Below are 26246 nucleotides of genomic sequence, written 5' to 3'. Positions count from 1 at the left end.
ACAGCTAAATTTAGAAAAACTGCCTGGGATTCAAAAATCCCCCTTTACAATAGTGCAGTTAGTTCAGAAAAGACCAGTGGGGCCAAGTTTGATCTCACCAGTCAAAAACTTCCATAATGCACGTGTGTCAGATGGGGTGTGTTTCTCAATTCTCCTAACTGCAAGGAGTCACAAGACATCAAGATGCTAGTTTCTCAAAACATAAGCCTTAGCATGTAAGCGCTGAAGTTTCTATACAACAGGGATTAAATATAATATTAACATTAAGCAAAGACAATTACATCTACAACTCCATCAAAAGGCCTAGCTGTTTCAGATCAGTAATCATACTGCAATGTTTAATTACCTTTACACCCAATATTCCTCCTAAAAGTAGCAAGACATAGCACCACTGTCCAGTGTTTGTCCCAAGTAATTAGAATTGCAGAGTGAGGGGACGTCGGAAGGGACCTCACCAGATCATGTGGTCCAACCTACCAACAACATTACATTAGGGCAAACTTCAACATTAGATCAAGGTCAAAAGCTACAAGTTGAGATTTAGTGCTTTTCATGAACCATGGAGATACATGTGCTCAAGCCTTCACTCTAGAAAAATTTCCTAGTCAACATAATTGCAGTTTGAGATAATCTTTTTCCAAATTTTACTAAAGCACCTGAATAATCACACATTGATTCAATCATTCATGAATTCATGGTATACAATGCTTCATCTTACAGTAATTCCAGTATCCTTTACTGCCCTGAAAATAAAAGTACCAGGAAGATCCCTTTTTAGAATCAAGATGGCTTATATCAATGGATGAAAATGAAATTAGAGAAATCACTAATTGGAAATTATTTCTATTATTTCTATTTTACAGGAGGCAACAAATACATTCACCCAAGTAGATCCAGTATTCACAGACTTGCAATTATTTATTTCCATAAAACAAAGTTGCTTTGCAGAACAGTAAAGGTTAGGAGGATTGAATGGTTACTACACTGTTGCTAGTAATTCTACTAGCAAAACCATGCACAGCAGAAAACTACCTATGGGCTTCGATCAATCAGACACAGCTTCCTGGACCACTTAACTTGACCTCACAAACAACACTTAGGGACCCACCAGCATGTCTCAGCAACAGTCTGTATCCCATGCACTGTCAAAATTCTTTATCTAGCTACTTTTCTCTAAGTGACATTTGTGCTAACTTATTGAGTGGGAGTAGCTGTGCCAAGCTACACGTGGAGGTATAGTTAACCCTGAGGAAGCTGTTGTTAGTGGTAACACAAGGAATACAACTTGACTCAATGTAGGAATTAAAAACAAAAATTAAAAAAACAAACAAACAAACAAAAAAAACCCCACACAACAAAAATCCAAGCTTCAGCCATTTCAAAGATTTCCACTGCTGCTACAAAACTGACAAATTTAGAGAAGACTGGACATACCTACATCACAATTAACACCACAAACAATATGACTTGAGCACTCAAGATAAAAAGAGAGGCTGCAAATCCATTATAAAAACTATTTAGATCTGGTGCCCTCACCCTTTGCTTCTATGCAACACCCTTCCTTTTCACCCTTCACCCCCCACCCCCGTTCTTAAAAGTTCCCGATCAGCACACAGATCCTAGACAGTGACAGCTCCAAATGGTCACAGCTTTTTCAGGCTTATTATTGTTAGCCACAACAAATGTGCTCAAACCTCAGCTTGCTTAATTCCACAGCAGCACAAAAGAGACTGTTGATGGGAAAGAGGAATGTGGAAAAACTGGGAAACAAATGACTGAGATAATAAGAATACTTAAGTGACGGAATACACCAGTTTAATCAGTAGTCAGATTTGCAATTAAAAATATGAAACCCAGGCACAAACACACTGAACTACACCAGAGTTTATATCACCATTTCTAGAAAGGCCACATTTGAATTAAATTAAATACGTCATAAACTTGTATGATGACCCTTATCTCTTTTTCCCTACTGCCTACATGGAAACCCTTTTCCCTTCTCTACTTCATCACACCCACATTCTTTATTTGATATTTAAATACTTTAGGGAGGGACATATTTTATTTGCACTGTACTTAAGAAATATGGCACCATATCTTACAGGGACCACGGGTGTGTATAAAATGCTGGTGTCACCCAACACCCACACTTCTATGAGCAAGTGATTGGCTAAATATTGCATTAAGTAGATGCTGACTCACACAGATAACCTGTTAACTGTTTAGTATGAGGAAGACAGTAGTGATATAGATACTGAAGTGAGTATGATTACCAAGCATGAGAGAAAGCAAAGATGTTTGGCACAATACCTAATTGCATACTGACTTGTGAAACTTAATCAAACAAGTCCCAGGATAAGTCACCCACCTGAATGGCTCCAAGATTGTCAGAGTGTGCACTCCTGTCCTAATATACAAATTACCTGAGATTCAAGTCCTCTTGGACAACATTTAAGTATAGCTTTTCAACATCCCAGATGAACAAGCTACTACTTATATCCCATTAATAAGAACAATAAAGGTGGTATATTTCTCTCCATTTAAAGCTTAGGTAGACAGAGACACCCTCAATATACCTTCTGTACCAGGCACTTTTTTGTCGGTTATGTCACAGTTTATGCATAAAATTGGATCATAGAGCTGTTTCAGAATATTAAAGTACAGAAGGCTGCAGATACATGCTGCATCAAAAACGTAGGCACAGACAGAATTCAGACTGCAAATTTAACAGAGTCTGTGAATGTTTGTGGCACTCTGAATGCATGAATTTGTCTTGTGCCTGTAGCTTTTCATTGCTGCTGGCTACCCCAGGGCATTCTGGAACACAGTTTGAGCTGCTAACCAGCTGGGAATTTATCAGAGTATCACAGAATGGTTAGGGTTGGAAGGGACCTTAAAGAACATCTTCTTTCAACCCTGCTTCTATGGGTAGGGACACTAGACCCATCCAACCTAGCCTTAAAACTGCCAGGGATGGGGCAGCCACAACTTCTCTGGGCAACCTGTTCCAGTGTCTCATCACCCTTATACTAAAGAATTTCTTCCTAATATCTAATCTAACTACCCTCTTCCAGTTTAGAACCATTCCCCCTTGTCCTATCCCTATATGCCCTTGTAAAAAGTCCCCTTCCAGACTTCCTGTCAGACCCCTTTAGGTACTGGAAGACTATTATAAGGTCTCCCCAGAGCCTATTTGAATTTAACAAATCATGCATAAAATACTGTTAGAACAAATAACCACTTAGTAGTTGTCTGAAATAGGTTAGAAAATAGCTAGTAGGAGGTAGATGAATCTTTTACATTTTCCATTTTTCAGAAACACAATTTTATAGTATAATGGAGACTTCAAATTATTTTTTTTCCCCAAAAATAGTAGAAACTAACAGCAAATAGTTGCTATAACTGTATACAGATCTTACTCTACCAGCCAAGTCATTGTTAGGGTATGCAAATTCCTGAGTTCCCTTTCTTTCCAGGGCAGAGTTGAGCAGTGCAAGTTGCGCAACGCTTAAATCTATTATCAGATGCCATTTTTCCACACACACGTGTACAGGCATAAGTTTCCAAGTAACAATTGCTATTATGAACCTTTGACTTCCTTCTGCATTTATTTTGTTCCTCACTGCTTTACAAAGTTGAATTAGGAAGTATCACTTTAATTTCAGATACAATCAGCAATCTGAGAACTTGCTTGCAAAACTGCTAAACATTCATAGCTACGAATGAAATTAACCTCAGCTGTGCTCTCATATACAAAGTGATATGAAAATACTAGGGTGTTGTTGCTTGTTTTGAGTGGGTTTAGAGTAAAAGCTGTCAGATACTTTTTATAGCTTCAACTGCCAATTACTGTGTACATCAATTCACTGTCATAACAGTGTATCATTAACTCACTCCATATGCACATTGTGAAGATCAATTCTTCAATGTCAATGTTTTCTTTAAACAATAAAGAAGGAGAACACCAGGATGGATAATACACTTCTACATTCAAAACAGAAATTAGATAGGGGAATTAGCACTGATTTGAAGTAGGGATACACTCTCAAGGTAAGCACCCAGTCTTAAAACTTTTTAGTTTAGCTTTAAACAGGTGCCTTACTGGAAGTTTCCTGCTTGAATCAATATTAAATTCATAACCAACCACAACAGCTACTATAACTAAACATATACAACATCAAACCAAAATATATTTTTACTCTATTACACTTCACACAGGCATGCGCCATCTGCCACTGAGGTGTGATCCGCTTCTCCATGACATTATCACATTACACTTGAAAAAACTAATGCTGCTGCTTAATCACATGGTTTGAAACGAATTCTAAACATTAAACCTTGGCTTGCTGTCAGACCTCCTCACTACCAGCCTGAGAATCAAATACGAAGGAGCCACTAGATTGTCATTTTTCACCATATAATTTAAAGATACCCAAACCCCTGTTGCAAGCCAGTTCACATTCTGCAAATACTGGTCTAGATGTGATTTGTTTCACGGGTGGAATGGAACTGTAAAATCCCCCTGGACCTTCACTATGTAACAGGATAATAATCCTCACACACATAAACAATCCAGGACCAAGCCACCACAAGCCACAAGCCACCTGAACTAAAAAAAAAAGGCAAACAGACCATTAAGGTAATAAAGGTTTCTATCATTTGAAGTCACAGAGCTGCACAGTAAATAATCCCCAGCTCTCAAGAAAATGTAAGGATACTAATATGCTGAATGCAGCTGACTTGAAAATAGTCCTATCTTTTCCTGCCTAACAAAAAGTCCTCTGTAGACTTAATTCGAAATACCCAATACAGAGATACCTTCTGAGTGTGGAAAAACAAGAACACAATTGTTATTTAAAACCCTGGGTAGAAGACAGCAGTGTCTTCTGGATATAAATTTACTGTGTTCCCTCTGATAAGTTATAATGAGGGTTGTATTGATTCAATTCTGAATGGCTTTTATTATACTTAATCTAAACTAACAAAGTATAAGTGAAACAACTGTTTGTGTGTAGTCTGCAAATCACCTGTAGGTTTCTCTGCATTCTCTGCATTCACAATTTCTCCTTCTTTGAAGGGCTGTCTTGGAGAAATATAGTGCCTGGCGTGCACTTCACATATTAATACAAGTGCTACTAAAATGCACGATCCAAATGTGTTTCAAAAATTATATTTATGCACCTCCCAAAATCCTTTTACTGCAGTTTCCCAGCCCAGTCCAGCTCACAGTATCTTCCAGTAATGTGTGAAATGCACTATTAGCTCTGACAGCCAAACAATGCAGGTTTGGGGGTTTTTTGGTTTTTATATACAGTTCCTTATGAGTTTGGGTGTGAGCCCTAACAAACTGGGCATCTGTTTCATCTAATACATTCTTGTCTCCAACAAACCAACACAAGATCTGGACAAAATAAGTCTGTATTTAAGGTTTTAATAGCAATAAAGTAAATAACCTGTTTGCCTGAAGATTATGGAATTCTAAACTCTTAGAAGAAAACAGACATTCATTTAACAGCATTAGATGAGATCTCTATGCAATATTCTGTCTAGATATAAGAAACCAGAAAAAAAAATAATCTTATTTTTAACATGTCAGTCATCTTTGCTAACAGCTGAAAAAGCATTCAATTTTTTCTCTAATATGGAAAAATCTCAGTAATGAAGATCAGTAGTGAAATTAATAGACTAATTCCATTCTAGATAGCAGCTTTCATTTTAATTCCATTAAGGGATCAGAACTGAAACAGGCTGCTAATGTCACATATAAAATCATTCAACACAGTTTTAATGCATGCAATCTGTGACAATGCACATAGTCCAGTCTTCCCATAAAACTATATAAATCTAGAAAATATGCATTTTAAGTTAACAATTATGCGGTGTTTACACCAGTAAGAGGCTGGGCTGAGAATTAATGCAAACAGCATGATCCATAGACACAGAGACCAGAATGAGTGCTAGCAGTAAGATAACAGTAGTGTTACAAGCACTCACGTTCAAAAGAAATATTCCCAACAGCTTAAATGAGACCCCGCAGGCCAGTATCTAAATACAAAATAGCAGACACTGAGACAGAGCTTAACCAATTTATCTAACACTCACTAGTTTAAGACTAATGAGTCTTAAAACTTAAATCTTGCTACATGTAAAAATACCTGGGTAATTGCTCTTTACAGTAACACTTCTCTCTCTAATCTGTTACTGTTTGCTTTAAATGCACACCTAAAGAAAACTACAACTGACATGCCTCAAAAGGAGGGAAATTTAAAACAGAAGCCTTTAGCCTCAGTCAAAATTTTCTCTCTTAAAGAGGTAAGGGAATAAAAAGAAAAATAAGAAAAAACATAAAAAAGGAGCATCAAAAAAAATTGGTTGGGTTGCTGAAGTCTCCTATCAGCCCAAGGTTTCTTAGAGACCTGATACAGCTCTACAGCTGACCCTTCCAATTAAAAAAACCTCAATAAAGATGAGAGCCCCTAAAGGCTGATCTCTTTCGTTTCTTCACCCATTCCATCGATTTCTTGTCCTGCTGGTTGGTCCACTCCTCACCATTCTTCTGCTTCTTCCTCTTTTTTCAATATTCCAATTCTTCTTGCCAGCCCCAAATTGCTTCCTCTGCGTTTCTAACACTACAGTGTCCCTGACCCTCTTCCATCTCATAGGAAACCTCCTGATGATGAGCACTTCTGGGGATTGCATACTTGAATTCAGTGTGTATAAAATCAGAACTTAATTTCAAATACTAGCAGCAACTGTTCTTATCACCTGCTTTGATGACTTCTGTGGAAATCACTAGCAGCATAGAATAGTTAGGGTTGGAAAGGACCTTACAATCATCTAGTTCCAACCCACCTGCCACGGTCAGGGACACTTCACACCAAACCATGTGTGTTCAACCTGGTCTTTAACAATGCCAGGGATGGAGCATTTACCGCTGCTTTGGACAACCTGTTCCAGTGCCTCAACACCCCCACAGTAAAGAACTTATTCTTTATATTGGTGTCATCGGCAAACTTGCTGAGGGTGCACTCAATCCCACTGTCCGTGTCACCAACAAAGATGTTGAACATGATTAGTCCCTACACCAACCCCTGAGGGACACTACTCATTACTGGTCTCCAGTTGGACATTGAGAAAACATTAATCCTTTAACCTAAAACCAGACTGAACCAAATTAATTACATGATTATAATCCATAATTTCCTGAGTGACCAAGAAGCAGAGTGGGCCACTTCTGTTTAATTCTCTTGCCACTTCTCTACTCTGCTCTCATAAGACCTCACCTGCAGTACTGAATTCAGCTCTAGGCCCTCCACACAAGAAGGATGTGGAGCAGCTGTTGGAGCGAGTCCAGAGAAGGGTCACAAAGACCATCAGAGGGCTGGAGCACCTCTCCTAGGAACACAGGCTGAGAGAGTTGGGCTTGTCCGGCCTCCTCCAGGCTTTGGGGAGACCTTAGAGCAGCCTTCCAGTATATGTACACTGCTCACTACTACAACATTACCCTGTTTTAGATTTGTTGTTTCCTAAGCATCTAGAAAGACATCCTTTAACTGATTTCCCTTTCAAACTGAAGTAGAAAAGGAATATTTATACAGATGATTTGGCTGAATAGTTTCCAAGTGCTCTTTTAAAAGAGGAACAAATAAACGCTGCTGATTAAACTTTATATTTATTACATACAATCAAAATCAATTCACAGTCATTTATACTTTATCATACACAAAGAGGTTTTAAATACACAGTTGGTTATTTGGCACCTTTCACTGTCAGGTGCAACTCCAAATCCTTCTACATTGCCTTCTAAGAATATTGCATCCATCATCTTTTTTAATGTGTATTTTAGTATTATCAGTACAAGACCACCTGCACATAAAAACTAGATTTCCTGTGCTTATGGAGTTAGTCATCCTGCACATGATTGCAAGCTGATGGTCCAGAGCAAGCTATTTATGCTTCAGTTTATCAGAAAGAATACCAATTAACAAGTTAGGGTTTTTTTCAGTTTTCAAAAATAGCTTTAAATATTTACCTAACTTCATCAAAACAGCACTATTCTTTTCCCTCACTTTGCCTTTCCTAAATTATGGGCAGCTATTTTAGCCATCGTATTCATCATTTTTCCTACCAAGGACCAGTGATATTAAGCAGACCACCCATAAGCCTTTTTTTTTTTCCTCCAAACTGAGTAACTAACAATTCCTTCTTTACAAAGATCCTTAGAATTACTTCTCAGTCCCTGATGAGCAATATTTCCAATAACTTGGTTTTATATCAGAATAAGGTTTGATTCTTTTCTTTCTGCATGTGTTATTAGCTATTCCATTTGCCTCTCCTCTGAAACTGATGTTCACTTTGAGTTACCCTCTTCAAAGAAAAATCTGTCATCTCTTTTTGCCCTAAAATCAAGCTACGGATGATCTTTAAGGTGCTTTCCAATCCAAACCATTCTATGACTCAGTGAATCTATGAAATACACAGCACTCTTCCTATAGTGCCCCTTCCCTGCAAATTTAAAGCAGCTCATTCTTTCTGCTTTTGTGTACAAGGCTTCTTTGGCCTTAACTTATTGCAGACTGGCTAGCTGCAAATTAGCCTGCTCCATTTTCTGCTCTTAGTGACAGCCAGTGTTTCTCATCCTGATGTAGAGTTCTGCAATACATCAGGCTGTGAAGCTCTCAGTAACAGTACTGGAAATCTGTACATCATATAAACTTGTACAATTAAACTTGTAATTTTTTTACAATTTAAATTCATGTAAAAGAAAGTATTTAGGCAGAAAAGTACTATGGCACATGCATTACAGCTCCCCACAGCTGCTTGCTTAAGACATCATTGGAAATAAACCATTTTACTAGTCATTTCTTTCTTGTCATCATTTATTCCCATTAACCAGAAAATGTACTTTCCTATTATAACAGATACAGTGATACCACTAAGAAAAAACTGAGGTGAGGGGAAGAGGGGAAAACAACAAAAAATGAAAAGGAGAAAACAGTCAATGAGGTCTGTGAGCGACAAAGAACCCATGTCTGAAGAGTCCTGAAGCGAAGGAATAAGCACAGACATTCTTGAATCAGCAACTGCAATGCCCAAGACCTTCCAATACAACTCTCAAAGATAGTTTGCTTGCATACACTAGTTAGTACTCTATCTCCACTGAAGAATGTAGGTGGAAAAGGAGATGAAAGCAGAAGAGGAAGCCAGAATGCATACATTATTTAAATAACACAGAAATATTCTGTGCATACTTTTCTTCTGAAATCACCATTCATGTTTATGGCACCATATAAAAATATTTTTATTTGCTAGCTGCTGATTTGACAAATGTGATTCAAGAACTGCTTATGCAATGCAAGAGGAAGTTTCCAAATACCTAGGCTTTATAAAACAAATTTGCCTAGATGCAGTCAGAATGAACATTGTTTTCCTCAGAATATCCAGTTTTGGCTATATGACAACAAGGAAGCTTATCGTGCAAGCCCACCCTCTGATAACCTAATCTTGTTTTAGACTGACTCTGTTAGCAGTGCACACATTTTAAGTTATAAACTACCATCATTCATAAGTCTTTAAACTAAAATACTATTCAACAAAGCAGTCTAGCAAATTTCAATACTGAAATGCCCATAGGCATGAGAGTCATTTTCACCTATCAAAACAGCTTGTCCATACTCCTTCTGCACTACAGTGAACACGAGCCTGACAGAACAACGAGTTTCCGAAGTGTATTGCCAAGATAAAACATATCTTGGGCTGACTGGATTAACCTATGAAGGTTAATCCACCTTAGATACATTTGAGCAGGCACTGCATGTCAGAACTTGTTAACAGAACTAGTAAGGGGGAGATCTGGGCCAGCATTTATTGCTACAAGGAGAAATGAATCAGCCAAGAAGGCTCACAGAGTAAATATGCAAAGCAAAGCTTATATAAGAAGTTTGGAATATGTCCAAAACCCATTGAAATAAAAGAAACACAAGAATACTGAAGGTAGGAGATACAGGGAGTCCTCTTTAGCAGATACTGTTTTCTTTATTCAGGTGGAAGTCTTGATGGCAAGACAATGAAATAGGATTTTCCTTAACTGACTAATTACAGACAGCTTCAAAGCAGCATCCTTTAAGCATGGTCAGAAGATCAAACATGCTCCATTGCAAAAAAGAGCTGCAAACACCCTGTACAAGTGAAGATTTCAGGGACTTGTCAAATTCACCTATTAGAGTATGGATTACAAAAAACAAACAAACAAACAAACAAACAAAAAAACACCTGGCAAATTATTAATGTATTTCACATTTGGCCTTTAAATTTCTGTCATATATTTCAGCTACATACAAGTAAGAATTCATTTATGGTCTGTATCTTCACCATGTACTCCAGTAGCTGTAAATACACATCAGTACACTACCTTCATGGTTAATCTATGCATTCAGCAGCGTACTCACTGCCAATTTAGCAGCTTGACAAATTATAGCACCTTTTCCAGAAACTTTGTGAAGGTGAAAACACACTCAACTGGCATTAAGAAGCCTCTATCCAAGAGGATCACAAAACATCAAGAGCACTTACTAGGTCTCTTGTGATACCTACAGTAAATACTTCATCATAACATGACTTACAACTCAACTATTCAAGTTGCAGGCACAAACCTATCACAAAGCCAGCATTTGCTTCCTCATCCTGTTCTTTTTAGCTAGTAGAGATTTTCTTCACCCAATGAAGACTCATTATTCAAGTCTGATAATGAACCAACAGTTGGGACTGAAGAAAGGACTAGACATAAGAGCAAACTACTGCAAAGTGACAGAAAAACCTTTAGATTAACCATTTCATTTGAATTCTCTTAGTAAGACTTAATACACATTTCAATGTGAAAACAAGCAGACCAAAAATAAAACTACAATTATAAAACAAGATTCTAATCCAACATAAAATTACTCTCAACATTCAAACATGTTTATCAGCCTATTCTCTTCTACATAATAGGGAATGTTATTGAACAATATGAATAGCATAACAAAGAAAAGAACCTTTTCTAAATCCAAGCTGTGCACTGTTGCCTGAACTCCCTACTTTGTTATTGTTAGCTTGGCAGTAAATAAGGCAGTAATAGCTTATTAAAAGTCTCAGCCTATCCACATGATAAAATTGTGACAATTTCTTCACAGTATCGCTCACTAGTCAGAGAACAGTGCAAGACAGCTCAAAAGTTTGAAAAAATGGTTCAATTCTCTCTAGCCAAGGATCTACAGAAACTATAATTCTGAATCCCTCACACAGAATATCAAATAATTTTAATAAATATAATTAGGATTTTCCCCTATCTCAAAAAAAAAAAAAATCTGCTTCTCAAATATCTTGCCTTTCCTCTTTCCTTGTTTTTTTTTACTAAAACCCACTCTTTCCCCACAAACCCATTTTCAAGCATAAATTCCAACACTTGTACTCTCTTTTCACAATGGTTCCTAATTTAAATCTCATAAGACACCTGCATTTCCAAGCACATAATTTCTACAATACTATTAAGCATTTAAAACAGTATTTTTGCTATTATTTCCATCTCAAAAGTCAAAGGTCTTCTGTGGACACTTAGAAATATTTGTGAGTGTATTCCACCTACATGCTTGAAGCAAGAGACAGAGCTGAGTGAAATACGTATTTGCTCAACAGTTCTAATTAGGACTAAAACAGTATATTAAGATGAGGTTTATCCGACTGCAGATCCTACTCCAGTATATCAAGATCAAAACATACCATGATTTACTTAAGATTTTTGTGGTGCTGCAATTAGGCATACCAAGAAAAGAGCCATATCATTCTTGTTATATTGTCCCTATAATTCTTACTGAGGAGCTATGGGCATCTGCTGTTGAATTATGGGATTAAAAATAAACTTAAACAAAGGAAAAAGACCCTTCAGTTTCAAGCACCCCAAAAGGTCCCACTAACAATGATACAAACATAAAGAACCAAAACAGAACATGCTTGCAACTAAAAAAAAATAAACAAAAAAAAAAAAAAACAACCAACAAAAAAACCCAAAGCCAACCTCCCTAGCAAAGCAAAAACAACAAAACCCACCAAATACTAACCTTTGCCTAGATAGGATTGTATGTGTTACATATAAGTAACTACTTAAATAGCATTAAAGTTAGCTTACCCAGGGCATAAGTATTTATTTGAAACTGGTTCTATTTTTTGCACAGAAATTCTTAAAATGAATATGAATTGACCTGAAATGAATTAATTAACATGAATATATTATGATACAATGGGTTACTACCTTTTATACGTTATGCAGCATTTAAAGTAAACAAGTTATGCAGAAAATTACAGCAGAAGCAATGAAAGCCAGGTTGCCTATATCTAAGTGGTCACACATAGCCGTATCAACATGACAAAAATGCAGAGACCATGTCAGCGTAGCAAATATCCCCACTGCTTCTTGAGAGAAAGCAACCACAGCTCACAGTTTCTACACATCTTCTCTACAAGCTACTGGAATACAAATTCAGCAGTTAAAATAAAACTCTGTCATTCTTATATGTGAGGCTGAGAGAAGATATTATTAAAACATTGTGGGGTAACTGAAACAGTAAGTGCACCTAAACATTTCTTTTCCCTGACCTTCAGTACAACTGGTCACCTACCCGAACTGTTCCACCACTGCAAATTCACACCACAGGAGTCTGGATCAGTTTCTCAACTTGGACCACAGATTCACCGGCATGCAGAACAGAGCTTATTAAACCATTCAGATGGATCTGTGAAAAAGAATTCAGACGTGTTTTCAAGATGACAGGTATAAGGGGCCTTGCACAAAACCGGTTTCAAATCCACATATTAACTTTGTTTTAGACTAGAATTAAACACAGAAGACACAGAAATGGTAATATGTAACTTAACCACCATTCTACAATTCTACAACCACCATTCTACAATTACTTATTTTTGCCCTCTGCCAAATCTCGAAGTAAGGCAGAGAAAGCAGTGTGCCAAAACACAAAAAAGGTAAAACCAATTATCATCTCCTCCTTCTACAGCAGTCAAGCCAAAACATATGCACTGCTAGCAAGCTTGAGTTCAAAACAGCTCCCTTTCTGTTACTTGCATGAATGGAATCCCAATGCAATTATCAGGTTAACAAAATGTAACCAAACCCAACGAGAAATTGTGTGAGGGACCTCAACTGGATGACTTCCTCTTAAAGCACTGCTGTCCTAGGGAGCCTCAAGCCCATCCTCTGAAAGAGAATCTATACCACCCACACTGTCACCAATACTCCCACAGCCCTCATGGGGAAATACAATTCCTTGCAACAGACGAGGCTTAAAAGAAGCTGCAATTATTTTAATTGGACCTGCCAGTTGCCTTTGATTTAGCTTAACACAAGGTTTTACTGAAAGTCTGCAGCCACAGCTATTGGCAAGAGTGGAGAGAGTTGCTTACAACTAGTTGGATCTGTTTCTGAGCAGCTTACTCTGCCTGGTGTGCTTTTGTGGAGTACCACCATATGCTCTATATGTTGAGGATAGAAGGTTTTATTACATGGTCATGGCTAACAGCTGAGAATAACGCAGTAAGTCTAATATGTACATAAATGACACCCATCTTGTGCCTCATCTTGACAGCATTTGTTGAGGCCAGTTCAAATAACATGCCCAAATCATGGGAGAGGAATACAAATTGCAGACAAATGGTTTTATCATCTGCTTTTAAAACAACAAATACACCCCCCATCCCCACAAAACAACCACAAAACCATAAAAAAATAATACATTGAAGTTTCTAACTGGTAACTACAATCTTTCCTGAAATAAAAATTCTCAGGAGATCATATACTGATTAGCATACTCTTTTCATAAAGCATTCAATATACAGTTGCAAAACTGATTTTTATGATTCCTAACATTTCTAAGACAAAGAGCAGCAACAGAATTGTCATTAAAATAGCTGTTTCCACCACTTCCAGAGCACTCTGAGATTTAACAAACTCTAAAGCTTCCAACTGCTTAACACATCTCAGCTACCTTTTCCAAAACACTGTTGCTATCAGGCCGATGATGCCACCACCAGCACAGTGAAACCTCTGAAGGATGCCAGGGTTGATGACTGCACTGCTACTTTCCTGGCTTGCTTGGGAATGAAAAATTTGGATTGCTGTCCCTTACAAGTGGGGGCTCTGGAACTTTCCTCTTGAAATTTTCCTACTGCTTTCTCAACTACAGCAAAAAATTTTGCATAACTGAAAATACTAATATAATTATCATATTAAATCAGGATTATATCTAGCCAGCAACTCTCTTCAAACACACCCCATTTAGGAACTGCTGTGAAGACTGAAATGGCTTAGCTCTCATGAAGAGCTGAATGACTTCCTTCACCATTCTCTTGCAATTTTCCACAGGTTAACTTTCAGTTCAGTTCAAAATAGCATTTTTATAGATAGAGAGTGGACTGTTGAACATGCTGACTCCTCCAGAGGACATGTTCAAGTTTGGGACTACCTCTGTCAAGCCTTGAATTCCACAGTAGCCTCCATTATCACTTCAATCACCAGCACTTCCCCTGTACCCCAGGTAGCAAGAAAAATAATGCAGCAACTGTAGGGCTATCTAAACAGCGGACAATTGCAAAGATCATTACACTAAAGGTTATTATTTAAGGACTGAAAGACTGAAACACTTTTTCATCCAGTGTTCTTTCTCCCTGACAACAAGTAAGATGTTGTTACAGAAGTTCAAAAGATCGGCATTAGTTTAACTCCTGGCAACTGCAATATATTTCTCATGACCATTAACCACCTTCTTGTTCCTAAGTCAAGAACTCACAATTTTTTCCCTTTTTTTCTTTAATTAAAAAAATTACTACCCTGGCATACATGCTAAAAGTGCTCAGTGTTAAGTTAGACCCTGAAAGTTAAGGGTTTGAGAGAAACAGGAAAATAACCATTTTAAACATGTTTATAAGAGCTTTCACTCTGGCACTTCTTCCCCTAATGCAAGTTTTCCCCACCACATCATAACTTAGAAATTAAGAAGAACTAAGGCTACAGTCTACTTCTAGGTTTTTCATTATCACATACTCCTAATTTTTAATTAAAACATATGCTGCCTAATTATTCCAACTCAAACCCCTGATGGGCAGATCACTATATAAAAAAGCACTCGAGTTATCTGCAAGTTAAAAGCTCATTTCCAGAAGTTATGAGCAACCAGGACTTTTCAGAATGAGACAGATTTATGCTGTTGAATGCACAAAATCATCCCTTGCAGACAACATCTGACAGAGGACAAGTATTATTTGAGCTGTAAAGATCATCACAAGAGCGACTCCACTACTACACTTGTGAAAATCATGCTGCATTTCAAAAAAAAGTTGCAAATTAAAAAACAGAAGTTTTTATCATTTTACTCCATTTCTAGTCTTCTGTTACTGATGTTCCTTTTTTTGCAATAGCTCTACAGCATGAAAGATCAGGGTCTGCTTAACTGTATGAAATTTCATTTAACTATTGCAAAAAAAAGAAGGTGGTGTTAGTAGTGCTATCGATTACTTCAGCCTTTGAAAGAACATATCATAGAGCCCACGCCCATCACTACTAATATTACATTACAGTCCAAGGCCATCTGCTGCTTTGACTAGACTTACTGGAGGACGATGCTAGATGGAACATTTCAGGGAGTACTATTCTCATTTAATTACACATTTCATAAAAAGCCAAGAATCATCATCACACCACCATCTTAGCAATATAGGTCCTCTTACCAACAGCAATGAGCAATGGAAATGATCATTTAAAGAAGCAAAATTCATTAGAAATATTCTGTTAAGTGAGCTTTAATAGAGTCAAAAAGGGTATTTGAGATATTTGTAAGTCAGTTGTGTGTATATCTGTGCATAAGAACTACTTACCTAGCACCTTCTCAAAGAACAGGAAAAAAAAGATACTACATGATTATACCTTTTCCATTTCCTTCATCTACCACAGCAAAGTAAAAAAAGTTATTTAGATTCCTTTCATGCACAGTTTAGCTGAAACCATAATTCCAAGCAAGGCAAGCAAGAAGATGAATTTATGAATTCATGAACACAATTACTGTAAGTGCACATACAAACTTGACAATTTAGCAGCTAAAATAATGCAATAACAACAATAAACAAATGTTCTCCAAAATTACTTTCTCAAAGCAACAAACTACTTTGTGTATCTGACTTTTTGCCATTAAGTGGGACAAATAGGATACATATAATTACAAATAACACACACACATTAGTTTGCCTATATTGCAAGAAGTTGTTTTGACATTTATTTATTACAATTCTAAAAAGTCAGGAAGAAGTGCTTAAACATACTCGACTACCATCCTCCGAAGTGTTCATAGAGAATTTGTTTACATAGAAAGTCAGACTGCTGGAAGCTAGGTGACTGACAGCAGAGGCTATTAATTTGCAGGTACTTTGTGAGATTAAGCATTTGTTGTTGAGTAGTTGGACTTGTTTTTACACCGCATGAACACCCAAATTTTACACAGGATTCTGAATTCTGCTCCAGATTAACAACTCGATGGGAGGGGAGGAAAGGACCCTAACCTTAGCTTCACTACTCGCTATACAGTTTCAGCATGCAAGACTCATGGTTCATATCAAAGTAACAATAACGATAGCAAAAACTGTATGACGTTAGCCAAGAGAGTAATTCTTATTTTGATCTTAAAATACAAGGATTTTAAAACATCCATTTTCCCCTCTTATTTCAGGATGTTGATATATATATACATGTAATGTAAACACATATACCTAAAAAGCACTGTGTAGCTTGTATTCTAGTCATACACCAGAATAAATATAAAAATACCTACAGTTATCATGACCCTTTGTTGCCCAACATTTGAAGACATGACAGATGGACTAAAACTAGACTCCAGTCCCTCGAAAGTCTCTCTTAACCTTCTCTAAAAGAGACAATACTACAGCATTTAAAAAAAAAGGCAGGAGAAAAAAAACCAAACAAAACAAAACACAAAAACCAACCAAACCAAACCAAACAAACAAAACAAAAAAAAAAAAAAACAACAAAAAAATCCCAAGCCAAACCACAACAAAGTAGGAAAAAAATCAGAAGAAACATAACTTTTAAAAGAGAAAATGTGAATGCAAATCACAGTTTTTCAATCGCATACTTGCTTGGAGAGGGAGGGATGAATTCAAACATGAAGTTATGCCAAAAAGGGATACACATGCCCTTAGGTTCAGAGTAGGTTGCAATTTACCACACTCTAGATTCTTATTACAGATAGACTCTCACAAATGAAGTACACATGAAGGAAATATGAAAAAATGTGCAATTGTTTCATGCCTATTTGCAAGGCCAACAGACATTTTTTAATTCCTATCTAGACTGAATGCATTTTTAAAGAAAAAATCATAGTATATCTTTTAATCTGGGGAATGGGAGAAGGAAACAAAACAAAACAAAACACCACCACAACTCTGGACCCCATTTAATCTTACGAAACCAAACCTTGGTTTCATAAGATGAAACTTCAGTCCCAGAGAATTTACTATCAGTACACTAGTTCCTGCCAAATATAAAGATCATCGCCATTCAGAAAGTACTTTAAGAATCTGATATCTCCAAATCCTTCTTAGCTTAATCTTTGTACTTCGTAATTTGGAAGAAAAACTAACACATAAATTGTCTTATCAAATATAACATTCAAAATAATTTGGGACTTAATATATTCTGCTGAGCTTAATTTCCATGGAAAAGCTTTTATTCTGCTGAGCTTTATTTCCATATGGAAAAGAAATTGTCTTCCAGCATTCACTATTGTCTCTGATGTGCTACATGAAGTACTTCTCAATCAACCAGAAGATACGCAGTTATTCTGTGGATTAAAGAACAGGGCATACAAATAGACAACTACTGGAATAAAATAGCTTATCCGCTTAAGGATGTTTTCAAATCTATTTGACACATTACTATTTCCAGTAAGCAGACAATGTCCAAAAAAGCTCTCTTGCAGAAATAATTGTTGCTAATTACTTCTAACACTAATTGTTAGAGTTCTGAAGAAGAAAAAAGTCCATACAACTCAAATATTTTTCATGTAATGGCTCTAAGAAATTCACTGCAAGGAACAACAATTTAAACTCTTATATTAGGAATTACCTCTAGCTGGGACAATAGGAACTGGGATACTTCTCCCCCCTTCTATTAGACAGGGGACAAATACACACTAATGCTTTTCCACTTTGTTCCAGCCTAAGCTCTTCAGAGAAGCAGAGATTAGCCGAGAATCGGAGTCTCATCTCAAAAACCTAGTGCCAACACAGAAAAAATGTGTTTCTGTTTACCTCAATTACCCATCAGTCCACCTCCTCCTCATTGTACGGGCTGGGCCCTTCTGGGAGAGAGGAAAGATCAGATGCTCTGTCTCCTGCACTTCACGAGTGCAGGACAGCCAAGTGAGACTATTATATGTAGCCTACACTACAGGGGACAGCAACTTTACACCCGGGTGGTAAATTTCCAAGATTTTAGAACAATTAAACTAAATGCCTCCTGTTCTTGTATCTGCTTCCCCCTATATTATGTTGCGCTTTTAATCCCTCCATAAATTAAGGTGGTTTTACACTGCTCATCTGAAATGAGAAAGTAAAATTCAGTAATGGCTTCTTCGCACAGTATCAGTGACAGACATTTCCGAGTCCATCATTCTACCAATGATAATACATAACACACAAACGCGTTTACAAATCATACTGACTGCCCATCACCTGTGAGCTCTCCATTCACACTAGCCTTGGGATCTAATTGAAAGCAGAGCATCCCACATTGAAATACTGTTGATCTACACATTTCAATCAAGAGATACCTCCAGACTATGAAAAACATAAAGCTACCAGAAATCTCTAGGAGGTAAAGAAGCTACCTACAGAAGTCTCAAGAGCAAGTGCTCTGCAAGGTAGCCTTCAGGAGAACAGGACTTCATTACTTCTCCTTTTCCAATTTTAGTTCTTAGCACAGTTAGTTATTTCTCTCCCCTGCAACAACTAAAAATCATTTTATAGACAGGCATAAAATTCCCAGCCTCCTGTTCTAAGTGTACAAGTCAACTTGCATATGGCAAAAAAGCAGGAAAGGTAGGAGGTGGTACCCTTTAAATTTGAGAGGAGAGAGACATAACTGGGTTAGTATCCCAGTTTTTAATTGCCCTTCTGACTGTTTAAGGAAGAATAATTCACGATCTAATCAATCACATAATGAAGAGCAACATTTACATTTACTGTGACCAAGTGAAAGACTTTTCAAAACCAGCAACTGTGACTTAAAAGGCAAGTCAGTTCTCACTGTGCTTAATTCAAACTAGAGACTGCTAAAGAAAGAGTAAGCCCTGCTTTTCTCTCAAACCTGCCTTTTATTAAATCTAGGGTTCACACAACGATACCATTAGTGTCCAATAGTAACTGACCTGCAAGGTATCAGGAAGAATATTTCTCTAATTAGATCAGCTTGCTCATCAACTCACTGACCTTCAGTTTCAAGTCTTCACACATGACAAAAAGGATCCAGACACAGCAAGGAAAAGGAAACATATTTCCTATGTCAGAGGAGATGCAGCAGAATGTAAAACTACACTTTCAGTCACTGGCTTTCTTTACTCCTTTAAAGTAAAGGTGGTAACTTCATTATTACTGGCACATATTTTAATGCTCAAAACAGCACATGCTGGTAGCAAAATTCATTCCTGCAGGTCACATTTAATAATTTACACTGCCTTGGATTCATAGTTTTGGTGGTGTTTTTTTCTGAAAAGAGTCAACCAGTGAAGACAAGAAGTTTAGGGAGTAGGGATGGGGGGAATAATTAAAAAAGGAAAAATTAGCTATGCTAAATATCTCCAGGCAACCAAGAAGCAATTAAGACAGTCATGTCACTAAATAGTTATGGTCTAGACAGTGACTATAACAGCAGTTCATGTTCCACACTTGGAGTTAAGAACTGAAATAACTATTCACAAGACGGGGTCTTCATAACTGCAAGGCACCTTTGCTCAGCAAATGCTGTGCCTGTTTTTGCAACAAAAAAAGTCAATTATTTCCCCACAGAGCAATGCTTTACATTTATAAAAGGCTTGAGGGAATAAAACTAAAGTATACAAAACAGACCATCTACCCAACATGGGAAGTTAAAATTTATATACACTTACTTTCTTTTAACAAAAAAAAAAAACCCTCTTAAATTCCAAAGTGACCAAGACAAGAAGCTACCTTGTAAAGAAGTGCTCATGACAAAGCAAGTAAGTCCTGATAGGAAGAAATGGAAATAACTTTTTTTTAATTAAAAAAATATAAATTATTCCATGATGCTGTCTTCTGGTCTGCTCCCAGGTCAATATTATCAATGTCTTATAAGCCTAAGAAGAATGAATACGTTCAGGAAGAAACCATATGAGACAATTAAATAAAGCATAACAGCCAATACGCTTTTAAAATTCACAACAATTTTATGTCATGGTTAATTAAATCACAAAAAGTAGAATTAAGTTGAAAAGTACCTAAGAAAAAAAAAAAAAAGAAGACAACTCTAACAGAAGAGGTATTGGGTGAATCCATTCACTTGGTTCTACAATGCTATGAACAGCACAGAAGTATGTCAGCAGGAAATTTGGAGTGAACTCCAAAGAAGGAAAAAAAATAAATAAAAAATCAGTACACTCCATAGACTTGCTTGTCTGTTAAAGCCAGCATGGTAAGAGCTTTGATGAGAGTTTAAGGTGGTCAAACAGTTAAAAAGGACAATATACTGTAACTGCAATTTGCCACCACTTCTAGGTCCTGAACAGTGAAAAACAGCCTTGTGAACATTAGGTTTTGTGGAACTGCAGTAACATTATGATAGTCCAACCACATCATCAAGTCCAACCACAAAAAAGACGTTTCCAAGTCCATTTGAAAATTAATTCCACTTACCAATGATGGTGAGGACTGAACTGAGAGTAAGTTTTTAACTTGATATTTCACACTAAGAATGGCAGCAAATCAGACTCTAGAGAAATAACAAATATCTCTAAGGTGGCAAGGCAGAGGGGAACACCCACAGATACTTGCTATGGTGCGCTGGAAGTACATTTCAGAAACACAGAAGAAAAACACAGACCTGATAGAACATTTCTCTGCACTATTATTTCTGGTACTTCCTACAGTTCAATAGCTACAGAACAGTGCTATAGCTACTGATACCTGGGAAGGGAGTAGAAACACTGGAATGAATCGTGCTTGAACAGGTCAGGTCTCCCATCAGCCGGCAGGACCACTGCCCTTCATGAAACAGAATTTGGTGACTAGAATGAAGATGAACATCACACTTCACAGAAGAACAAAGGCTGAAAAGAAAGAAAGCTCTTGTACACCTGAACATGCTTTCCACAGATTTTCTCTTAATTGTCCCCGAGAAGGCTGAGACAAAATAAGACACATCACAATCAGGGAAGACAGATGGACTGCCAGAACAAACAGGGAAGCACACAGGGACGCAGCTGATGTGAAGCTAGACACAAACAAGCAGCTCCAGAACTTGCTTTGGACGGTATGCCTCACCTCTTAACACATGAGCACATTCTTAGTTGGTGGTATCATTATTGTTGGAGAGCTAAAAATTTCAGGGAGCAGGAAGGATAGAATTTAGAACAGGAAAAGAAACACTAGCATCTCATTTTTCAATCCAGGAGCCAGGAATTTAATCAAGCTTCACAACTAAGCACTTAATATCACAAAAAAAAAAAAAAAAAAAAGGCATAGAAATTATGATAATTATGCTCTCTGCTACAAAAAGAAAACACTTGCCTTCACTCTCCCTTTTTTAGGGAACCATCACTTCTTGCACAAGACAGAACAACAAGGAGCTTACGTAAGATAATTCACATAAATTAATTTTTAGCTGTAGGTCTAATCATAGAGATGGAAGAGAAAAAACGAAGAAAAATAACATTCAGAAAGGACAAGCAAAATTGCTTTAAATATACTCCACTCTTCTGGGCTTAAGAGCTATAAAATCAAGGCTTTCAGATTATTTTAGATAAGAAAAATCTATGCAAAATATTAGTTAAAAACTGCACAAGCAGAATTACATCTTCTAGAGAGTCATGTATTTTTCTGTCATTAAGTGTTTAACATCTTTGCCTTCCAGGTAGGAGGAATCAAAGTGACTAGCACCTCCCTCACAAACAAGGAATAATATGCAGCAAAATGCACTCTGCCCTGGGCTTGTTTCTTAATAAAATAACAAAATCCTGCAATATTTGGAGCTATTAGTTGTAAAGGTTCCCACTTCCTGTCTCGAGAACTGGCTGGAATGAGAGATTGGGCAGAAGGAAGATCCTTCACTGCTGATTTTTATTTTCATCAACACTGGTTTGCTATCAAGCAATTACATACAACTCTTGCAAGAATGTGAACAAACACATAAGCTACCAGCCTTCACTTAAAAAAAAAAAAAAGAAATAAGAAGAAGAAGCAAATTAAAAAAAAAAAAATCCCACACCAAAAACAAGCAACCAACCTCCAAAACCACACTGAATACCTGTATCCTGTGCACAGGCCTAGGTACCCAAGCAGGAAAACACAATACCCTTTTTCCTATACAGCACACCTATTGATAACCTCCTTGTTCCACGTTCCATCTATGGCGTATGTTAATCAGGAAGAAAATAGGGTACGGAGAAACAAACAGTAGTGAAAAAACTGAATGTGTAAGTCAGCAATTCATATTTAATAATATCCTCAATATAAGAGGTTCTTTTTAACCCCTTACTTCAGGAAACAAACAACAACAACAACAACAACAAAAAAACAACAACAAAAAAACATAACAATCACATTCTGTTTCACATGATATTTTTATTCATTTGACATATGTTGCTTCCTGAATGGATTCAATGTATTTTGGCATTCCAGAACAAAACTGCTCTAATCATGTTTGGCACTTCATGTACAATGCAGCCAGGAAGCCACTCCTTAGACTATGCAGCCATCTGCAGCAGATACCAAAGGTTTTTAAACAAGCAAGCTGCACTGCTGTAAATATGCAGTATTTCAATATACAAGAAAAGTTCTCATCTATTAACTAGACTATCCATCTAATTGCCTGCAGATAAATTCAGGCAATCTGCAACACATAGGATATCAGCACAAATGAAAACAGATGGGGCAGGAGGGAAGAAGAACCTATTTCTTATCAGAAGATTCCTGGTTAATTATTTTGCTTTCTAAATCATATGGTGCATATATTAAAATAAAACAGCCCCTGATTACCTGCTTTACATACACTCCCCAAAAAAAGTAACTGCCAGAATTCCTAACTAAAACTAGGATGGAACAAACAACAGATGTCAGAAGAACATAGCAGGCCCAAAACAGTATGAGACTTTCGAGATACAAAGCAAGCAGAGGCTGGATGCACAGGAGGAATAACCATATTTAAAACCCTCTAGCTAATAAAATGGATAAACTGCCAGAAAGACTGCTGCATCAAATCTAGACAGGTTTCACAATTCAGTCTGTGGTAACAGGAACACAAATGGAAATACATTCACAGATCAAAGTTCAAAAAACACAAGTGCATTCCTTCCTATTTGGGGATTGTTAATTGGGGGGGGGGGGGACGGGGACGGAAGGGGGACGGACCACAACAAAACACACAACCTTGTACTCTGTATTTTCCAGATTCTAAGCATCTTCTCCCTCTAATTTATACAACAATTATGACACATTTAGCTCAATGTTATTCCCAGCAGTTTTAAGAGTTACCATCCTGGGCAAATAAAGGAAACCCTTACCTGTACTTCTGTCCACTATTTTCTTTCACATTCATTTTACAACTGATACATAGATCCTGATTTATTCCAATCATTTGCTCGCATCTGTGATTTGCTCTTCTCTGCAATATCTGTGGCTCTTAACTACAAGACTTTTCACACCTCCCATGTGGCCAGCACTGTTATTCTTGCCTTCTGTTTACTCAGCTTTACTCTCACAATGTGCATTTGATTTTTGCCAACTTACAATCTCTTTCCACTCCCACCACAGTAATAAAACTTTGAAGCTGGTATTTTCTGAACAAAATTATTTTTGTCTTCACTTAGTCTTGTGCTCCTCAAAGCCAACAGATGATGATTAAAGAAAAAAGAAGAGCTGTCATGTTATTTTTATTTTACTACATCAGACATTTTGAAGATCAGACAAGCAACTGTTAAAACAAAATTAACAGAAGGCTACTCTTGAATGGCTTCCAAAGTATATTTGCCTCTTTAGATAGGGAAGAATGATGCCTTATTTCTTACAGTACAAATTTCATTAATTATTTGGAATCTAGGCAATTACATTGAAAGCGCTGTTATCTTTATTATGTAAGATAATAATTCAGTATGTAAAGCCAAAAACAATTTTTCACCTGACAGGAGGTTTAAGTAGAACTAAGATTCTTCCTTCCCATCACAGTGCAAATTATAGCCTCAAAACTGAATTCAAAGTTGATTTAATAATAACTCAGCTTAAAGCATTACTTAACTTCTGACACCCTGTGCTTTCTAGTGTGAGAAAAAAAGAGTTATAATGTTACTTTGACACTACTGAAGTAAAAAGTGGAACAGTACTGTGCTGATTTGCTATTAACCTGTCATCCTCCTTTTCTCAGAATAAGAAAACCAAGCAAAATAGCACAAAATAGGAATTTCAGAAAATTTCATAACTTTGATTTCAAATAATTTGAATTGTCCAGTGCATACTTAACTTCAGGCTCCTCAAAGATTAAAAACAAGTTAATACAAGTTTGGGGAAAATGGATAGCATTCTGATCCTGCAGATTATTTCATACTCTGAAGCTGAAACTTAAAAGCTTCGTCAAGATTTAACACAAATGGAATGATGGGTGATCTGTGGATCTAAAATGAGCAAATATATATATTTTAATTCAGTGGAAATAGGCAGGGACTTGCACCATCTGGGACAGACAAAGCACAGAGAGCATTAGAATGAAAAATTTACTGGTTCTTGATCAGCTGGTTTATGTATAGAGAGAAGTAAGAAACAGAACAAGAAACATGTATTGATTGAAGACATGTTTCTCTCCCATTCCATAATGGGTTTTTTTAACCTGATCCATTGACAGGGCCATAATCCTTCCCCTGAGACACCACAGGCTGCTGCTGCAAAACCAGTTCAGTAACACTAATGTCACGAAAAACTACAGGACATTTGAAATCTTGACCTCTCCCATGGATTTCCCACAACGAAATCCCACAGAAATGTTTCCATGCTCCACTGCCTTTCTCTAGTAGGAGCAACATTGCAAAAAGTACAGAAGAATGCTGTGATTCACAACACTTCTGCTTTGCTTTAGTAAAGCAAGACAAAGTAAAGGGCTCCTTGAAAATCAGAGGAGCTCATCCAGATAAATACAAGCAGAAAAGTAAATTATTCTCATCTAAGTCTATTAAAATCTATTTTAAGTATACCCTGCTTTTCTAGTACTTGTACTGCTTATATTTTCATTTATTTAGATGAAATCTCTGGTACTGGACCCAAAGCATTAACATCTAGATTAAGAATACTACACTGGAAGAACAGGATTTCCCAATAGCCACAGAAAGCTCCCTCCCTCACAAAACACTGTTCAAAGAAGGAAAAAAAAAAAAAAAAAGAAAATCCTAAAAGATACAAGTAAGATGCCCTGTAGTTACACAATAGTATAGTAAAATATTAAAGTTCTGCTAGTCTATCCCTCCCCCGTATCATTTCTGATCATGTGCATCAGAATCAGAGCCAGATGGCTTGCCAAATTCAGAGTTCCAGTTAATTTTCTCTTCCTTCACACTCCCAGAAAAGGTGGAAACACACAGGTTTAACCATCTTTTTCTTTTATTCCTACTTAGAGTTCAGTTCTTCACTTAATTGTTACCTGGTTTTTAACAGTTTCCCAACACCTACAAGTGAACCAATAAAAGTGACCTTTAAGTAAAATTCTAGGTTTGTTCCAAATCCTGTTTTCTAGAATTCTGCACTTATTTCCCTCTGCCTGTAATTCCTCCCAGATGACCTGCTAAAGAATTCAATAATTACTCAGAATAAATCACCCTGTATAAATTTAGTAAAGAACAAACTAAAGTAAATGGTATAAAGACTGGATAGCTGTGAATCAGAAAAATGTGAGCTTCTTAACTTTCTCTCCCAGTGATGAA

The 26246-nt window shown here is 36.9% G+C and overlaps 1 protein-coding gene across 7 annotated transcripts in view; it reads right to left on the bottom strand.

The window, feature by feature from the left end:
• ERBIN (erbb2 interacting protein) overlaps window positions 1-26246 on the bottom strand; it is a 113167-nt gene that overhangs the window by 79388 nt on the left and 7533 nt on the right. For 6 of the 7 annotated variants that reach the window (XM_061342635.1, XM_061342640.1, XM_061342638.1 and 3 more), the window contains exon 3: window positions 12654-12767. The exons of the other annotated variant lie outside the window; for it this stretch is intronic. The gene's annotated coding sequence lies outside the window, so the exon portion shown is untranslated. The remainder of the gene's footprint in view (window positions 1-12653; window positions 12768-26246) is intronic. 7 annotated transcript variants of the gene reach the window in all.

Source organism: Neopsephotus bourkii, unplaced genomic scaffold (genome assembly GCF_033783945.1).
Source record: "Neopsephotus bourkii isolate Nb327-2 ecotype Australia unplaced genomic scaffold, CSIRO-AGI_Nbou_v1 NB_1810, whole genome shotgun sequence".
Lineage (NCBI taxonomy): Eukaryota > Metazoa > Chordata > Aves > Psittaciformes > Psittacidae > Neopsephotus > Neopsephotus bourkii.
This window is presented reverse-complemented; position numbering and strand designations above follow the sequence as displayed.